The 7,414-nt window shown below is 41.9% G+C and overlaps 1 pseudogene; it reads right to left on the reverse strand.

Annotated features, from left to right (window-relative positions):
* Nucleotides 1–586: 586 nt before the first annotated feature.
* On the reverse strand, nucleotides 587–5,133 carry LOC118580256 (annotated as a pseudogene).
* Nucleotides 5,134–7,414: the final 2,281 nt, after the last annotated feature.

Genomic DNA, 7,414 nt, shown 5'->3' on the forward strand with positions numbered 1-7,414 from the left:
ATACAACACAATAAATAACTTCCAGGGCACTATGTCACAACCAGAGAACAGCTGTCCTATAACAGCAGGCTCTGGATATTCCAACATAGCTGACACACAAGGTAAACACCTTAAAAACAACTACATGAAGAAATTAGTACATCTCTCAAGGAAAACGTAAGTAAATAATTCAAGGAAATGAATAAATCTCCTAAGTAAAACCAAGAACAAATAAATAATAGAAGAAAAGAAAAAAACTGTTAAAGACAAAAATAGAAGCAATAAACAAACTGATTAAATCCTGGAAATGAAATATTTAGGAATTAAAACAAGAAATATAGAGGCAACTTTTACCAACAGAATATAAGAGGTGGAGGAGAGAAGCTCAGAAATGGAGATACAATAGAAGAAATAGATACATGAATAAAAGAAAATATCACATCTGAAAATTTCCTGAGAGGACTGTGTAACCTCTTTTATCAAAACAAATGTATCTCGATGAGCTCTGATAGAAGTCCTGTGACCTGTGAGAAACAGTTTCAGTGGGTGATTCACGAGGAGGAGCAGTTGGGGCAGCCCAGCCTCTCACTTCTGCTTCCTTGGAGGTTTATGTTATTACATGTATCACTGTGGGAGGATACTCATCATACTGTAGACAGTAATAAGTTGCAATATCTTCAGACTCCAGGCTGCTGAATGGTGAGAGAATAATCTGTCCCAGACCCACTGCCACTGAACCTCGATGGGACTCCATCTGCCAAGTTGGATGCACCATAAATCAGGCGCTTAGGAGCTTTCCCTGGTTTCTGCTGGAACCAGATTAAATAACTTCTAATGCCCTGACTGGCTCTGCAAGTGATGGTGACTCTGTCTCTCAGAGATGCAGACAGGGAGGATGGAGACTGGGTCATCTGGATGTCACATCTGGCACCTAGGAATGGGGATATAATAAATAATCACATAGTTAAGCATGATGAGAAAGGACTGCTCCCAAATGCCAGTGGACACTAATCACAGTGTAACAGGGAAATTCCCATTACATTCCTTTTTACCTGGTAACCAGAGCAGCAGGAGCCCGAGGAGCTGAGCAGGGCCCTCATGTCCATGCTGAGTCCTGACTGCAGTGACAACTGTACAGGGTGTGACTGGTATATGAAGAAGTCCTCAAGGCTGTGCAGTGAGTGCATGCAAATCACTGGGAAGCAGTTATGATGGGCACAGCTGCAAGGCTTGCTCATCTCAACAACTTGGAAAAAGCCCATGGTTCCCAGATACCCAAGGTCAGATCATATGCATGCCTCCAAAGACTGCATTTCTTTTTCAAGTTACATGACATTCCTAATATATATAAGCTTCACTTTGAAAAATAAAATGCAAAGTTATTTTGGGGGTAATACAGACAAATATTCTGCTGTAAGGGAATATGCAACAAAGAGGGAACTATTAGATCTTTAACTCATTCAAATAATTCTGATCTGTTAAAAATACTGTTTTTCTTGTGAAGTATTTGTGAGTTTGTAATAATCATTTCTTTACATTGAAAGGATAATTTATCAGGACAATTTTAATGATTTATAAAAAGTAAGATTTCATAGTATTAACCATGCCTACTATGGTACAAAGAGGAATTACACAGTAGGTAAACATATAACACTTTGATCCCACAACATATGTCACTTGGGGTTCTAATCCCTTATGAAAATGGAAGGTACTTTCATACTCACAGAGTAAATGGGTTTTATTTTTTTCTCAGTTTTGGATCCTCCATATTTGCTCTTTTCTACCATTTGTTTCTATTTCCCATAATTCCTAATCATAAAGGGATGACCAGTGAGGACAGACTTGAATAGTATAACAGAAAACATTACTACTCAATATATGGCTCTGCTATGTGTTACAAATGATATTTTCACTTTTCACTTTGGAGCAGTAACTGGAGATATTATCCTAATCTAGGTTACAGCCTCACTGTCTGCATATGTGTCTCTGTCTACAAACAAACTAAGCAGCAGAAACATTTGTACATCCTTATAACACAAATATTTGAATACCATGGATTGAGTATCTATGTCTTTGCCTTGGCCATCCAGCCTTATTTGTCCTCAGAAGTAATATCTATTGAGTCTTCAGTACCCTTTTCCTAGAGCCTGGGAATCCAGAGGACCTTTTAGAGACTTAACTGTGAAAGGCCCGACAGTGCAGTAGCCTAAGCCTGACCCCGTTGATTTTCAACTATCTGGTGGTGAATGATAGGTGTGATCAAACACCTAGGATTAAAGCAGCTTCTTCAGGATACAGGACACCCTCCCCATTGATAGCTTTTGTTGGATTAATAGGAATGCTGATATCTCTGTCTCTTCTCTCTCTTTCTGCTGATATCTAACTGCTGTACCTCTGCCTCTCTGTAATCTTTGAGGTCTGGAAGACAGTTCTGCCTTCTCACACGATAGTCCCAGGATCTGGAGGAAGCCTCATTCAATACACTTCAGTGGATGATGAGATGAGGATGGCAGTTCCTCTCAACCTAAAAGATCAAGCAAATCATTATTTTATAGGGCATCTTGGGATCTGAATTCTTACCAAACTTCCTTTAATGTTATGTGTAAATATGAAGGGAATTCCAGAAACATTCAATTTCCCTTTACTAATGGCCTTTAGATTGGACTCAGTAATAAATAATTTTGTTTCTGAATTATAACTTCCTAAGAAAATGTGTATTGATGGTACAGTTGTGAACATAGATGCCTTCATAAAATAAATCCAACAACTTCTTAGTAATCTCAAACTCATACAATTGAAAACCTGTAGGCCTGGAGATTTGAGTGTTTTCTTCCTATGTCAGGTTTTAAGGAGATGATTAGTTTTAATGAGATGATTAGTAGGTTATTAGTTGGGAGACAATGGATCTCACTGAACATTTCCATAACTATGCATTAGTTTCTTTAGCTTAGAAATTGAATGTTAACATGTCTAAATGACTTGGCAGATGTGGTTGGGTTGTGATTTTGAGATAGTATGGACATCCTAAAGTACATGGGTAAGATAAGTATAATCAATATATTGTTCTAGCAGAGAGAGGGGAGGTTGAGCTATACAGAGTTGTTGTAATGATGGAAAGGATAGAAGACAGTTCCCGTTGTTCAGGGAATGTGGTGGTTTGTTAGAAGAATAAATATTAGCATTATGTTCTAGGCCCTGGAGTCTACAAGCATCCCACACTTATCCTGGAGTTTAATTGCTTCCACAGATGGTTCAAAGCTCTTCTGTCATCATGATCTCTGTTACAATTGGAGAAATTTAAGTGTTCACATAAATTCTTGGCCCAGGCTGATGAAATCTACTAGGAAAAGCCTCTGACTGAGTTTTCACAGGAGCATGAGCTTCCTTCACTGAGTGGACACATTCTAAGCCCTAAAAACAAGACCATTTCTATTGAAAAATGCTTTTTTTATAATAATATAATTCTTTATTGATTCTTAGGGGATTTCACATCATGCACTGTGGGGGAACAGCCCCCACCTTTTACGGGGTTCCTATGAGGAGAGAGAAATAAGAAATATTAGGTAGAATGATAGGCCTAGTTGACAAGAGGAAAGACAGAAACACAGAATAGCTTTGGGAGGACCTGGATCAATATTCACTTTGAACTTTATTCAAAAGGGCTTTTTATAGCAATGTCAAGGGGTGAGGCAAAAGATTCAGCCAAGTGTAGATCCTTCCAAAGACGTGGTACCCAGTCCTGTAGTGGTCCAATAATCCTTTCATAAAGTTCTGCTGGGTAAACAATGCAGATTTCACCAGGAAATCTCTGTGGGATCCCACAATGCACCCCAATCCTGTTCACCTCCCAGTTCCTCCATGTCCTCCCCTCTGTGGTGATATCTTATTTTTCTTGTTAACAAATAAAATTTGTCTGAAGATCAGAGGACAGAGCCAGATTAAACACAGAGGCCAGGCAGTGATGGCACATACCTTTAATCCTAGCACTCATGAGGCAGAAGCAGAGATCCATCTGGATCTCTGTGAGTTCAAGGCCACCCTAGACTTCACGAGATTAATTAGGTCTAAAAGAAATAGTAGCACACACCTTTAATCCTAGCACTTGAGAACTCATGCCTTTGCTACCAGTGTTTGAGAAGCACACATGCCATTAATCCCAGCACTAGAAAGGTTGAGACAGGAAGTGATATGGCTGGGCAGAGAAAGGCATATAAGGAGACAGGAACTTGAGGCCTTTCAGCTGAAGACTCAGAGGCATTCAGTCAGAGGATCCGTGGAGTCTGTGAGATGAGAAGTGGCTGTGGCTTGTTCCTTTGCCTCTCTGACATTTCAGCATTTACCCTATGGCTGTGGCTTGGTGTGTGTGGTGTGTGTGTGTGTGTGTGTGTGTGTGTGTGTGTGTGTGTGTGTGTGTGTATCTCTGACCTTTCAGCATTTACTCCAATATCTGGCTCCACGTTTTTATTGTAAGAAAAATTTGATTTTGTGCCATACCTCTCACCCTTGCACCACTACCCAAAAGATCAGTTATTTGAAAACAAACAAAAAAGCCACCCCACTCCTCCATTTTTCCTGTCTCTGTGACAGCATTGGGAGCTGTGGTATGTCAAGCAGTATGCTCTTTTATCCAATCAGTCCCACCCATAAATGTTCATTGCTTCCGTTGGCTCAAGACATCTGGGACACCATCCTCACTGGACCCTCACCAGAACTCCTCTCAGATATCCTGCTGTTGTTCTGAGTCATAGAGATCCTGCAGCTGTCCTACTGTAGACCTGTCCCTTGATAGTCTCCAGCATGTGATTGTTAGGGTAGATGTTAGAGTGGGCCAATCCAAGGCCTAGGGTGTGGCTTTGAGTGGTAGCTGAGCTGGGCAGCCCTAGTCACAGGGACTTCCCTCCTCAGGCAAGGGGTGGAGCCAGCTCTCTTCACCCATGCCATCAGGACCAACTCTCCCACACCAGTGGTGAGAAGTGGGACCATCTCTCCTGCTGCAGTGTACAGCAAGGGCAGAGCCAACATTCTCAGTGCCAGAGAGTGGCAGGGAGGCTCAGCATGGTTCCTATGAGCCCCTGTGGTGACACAGGCAATGTACATGAATACCGATCCCAGCTGCAGAAGGAATATGGACCGAGATATGGCCCTGGGCAGCATCTAGAGCCCAGATATCACCATGGCTCAAGTGACAGTACAGGTCACCTTGATTAGTATGGTCCCGGCAGCAGCAAGGTCCTCAGACACCAACATAGTATCAGGTGGCTGACTTGACCCTGATCATTTGTACAGACATCAACCCAGACCCTGGCTAAAATGGCATGGCCCTCAGCAGCAACCTGGCCCAGACAAAAGCATGGTCCTGTGTGGCAGCATAGCCCTCAGATGCCATATGGCCACAGATTATAGCCTAGGCCTTGGGCATCCTTCTAGCCTTTGGTAGCAATATGGGGAATGGATGTCAACACAGATCCCAGCTATAGTAGAACCATGGACCTAGAAAAGGTCCCTGGTGTCAGATCAGGCATAGTTGCCATCATGGCCTCAGGCAGCAATGCAGGACACTCAAGTCAGCATGACCCCAATGGCAGTATTGTCTACAGACATGAACATGGCCCCAAATAGTGGCCCAAACCCCAGGCATCAGCATGGCCTTCAATAGTATCAGAAGCTAAGAACATCAACACAGATCATGGCTGCAGTATGGCTACATACATACCCAGACATGGCCTTCAGCTCCAGCCTGGTCCCATATGTCATTGTGGCACCTAGAGACAGTACAGGACACTCAGATCTGTATGGCCCCAGCTGCAACATGACCCTCAGATATCCACCTGGCCTCAGGTGACAGTGTAGATCCCAGGCATTTGCATGACCTTTGGTGAAAACAGGAGCTATGGACATCAGCACAGACTCTGACTATGGTTGGACCACAGACCAAACCATGACCCCTATAGTCTGGGTTCAGATGTCATCACAGCCCCAAGCGGGCAGCATAGGTCACTCTGTTCAGCATGGCCCCATTAGCACCTTGGCTTTCAGACATCAACATACACTCATTTGGCTGATCAGACCCTGGGCATCTGCACAGACTTCACTAGTTACTGAAGCCATGGACATTAACACAGACCTTGGCTGCTGTAGAGCCATGGACCCAGACATGACCCTTGACAGCAGCTCAGACCTGGATGTCATCATGTCCCCTGGTGGCAGCACAAGTCACTAAGATCAGCATGGTCCCAGTGGTGTCATGGCCCTTGGACACCAAAATGGACAAAGGTGGCAGCCCAGTCCCTAGGCATCCTTGTGGCCTTTGGTAGTAATATGGGGCATGTATGGCAACACAGATCCCAGCTGCTATAAGACTACAGAACTAGACATGGCCCTATGCAGTTTCCCAGGCCCAGACATAACCCTGGCCCCAGGTAAGCAGGCCACCCTCTTCAACCTGTTCCTTACCACATTTGCTTCTTCAGATCTCTTTCCACAACACATGAAGCTTCTCTTTCTCTCTCATTTCTCCTAATGGATATTATATATATATAATTATATTTACTCAACATAATGGCACCTTCCCACCCAGCACCACAAGGCAGACCTGTGGATGCCTTCAACTCATGGACTCACGCTTACAAAGATTCTGATACTTATTGCATCCAGGCATATTATCTACAAATCATAGGAACGGTCATTCCATATGACATACTAAATCTAACTCTGTAAGAACACTCAGGAGTAAAGAACAGTAGATTGTATAAATTTTTCCACTAACAGAGATAAAACAGCATTAAGATATTTTGCTAAGTATTCATGCATTCACATATCACACTCTGTTCATTGTCCTATATACCCTCCATACTCTATGTTCTTCTCCTTCCTGTTATTTTCTGTCTGTCTATATGTCTAAGTATCTATCTATCTATCTATCTATCTATCTATCTATCATTCTTCCAGTCTCTTGTTTTTGGTTTTTCATGACAAGGTTTCCATAAAGGTGAGGATTCATGTAGACTGTGGAGAAATCAGTTCTTAGAAGTCCACGAGAGTATTGAACTTGGGTAATGACAAGATCTCAGGACCATTAATTATAGTTAACTTTTACTGAACCATATAAACAAACCAAAAAAAAAGATAGAAAGAGTATAAACAATGTATTTCAAAGCATATGAAAATAGATCATGAACATAATGAAGAGGTATCAACTGTCATTTTGCCCTATGCCTGTTCAACATTTGAATTAATCAAGATACTCCACTTGAATGTCTTTCAATTCATTTTCTCTCATTTGAAACTGACCTGTGGAGAAAATCAGTAGGAGTTTCTTCCTATGACCACAATATATGGTATTATTTCATAAATTCATTCCCCTCTTGGTAAAAAAAAAATGCATGGTAATTTAAAAAAAAAATTTCATGAATAATTATGATAAAAATCAGTAAGA

This window comes from Onychomys torridus, chromosome 3, assembly GCF_903995425.1.
Source record: "Onychomys torridus chromosome 3, mOncTor1.1, whole genome shotgun sequence".
In the NCBI taxonomy this organism is placed as follows: domain Eukaryota; kingdom Metazoa; phylum Chordata; class Mammalia; order Rodentia; family Cricetidae; genus Onychomys; species Onychomys torridus.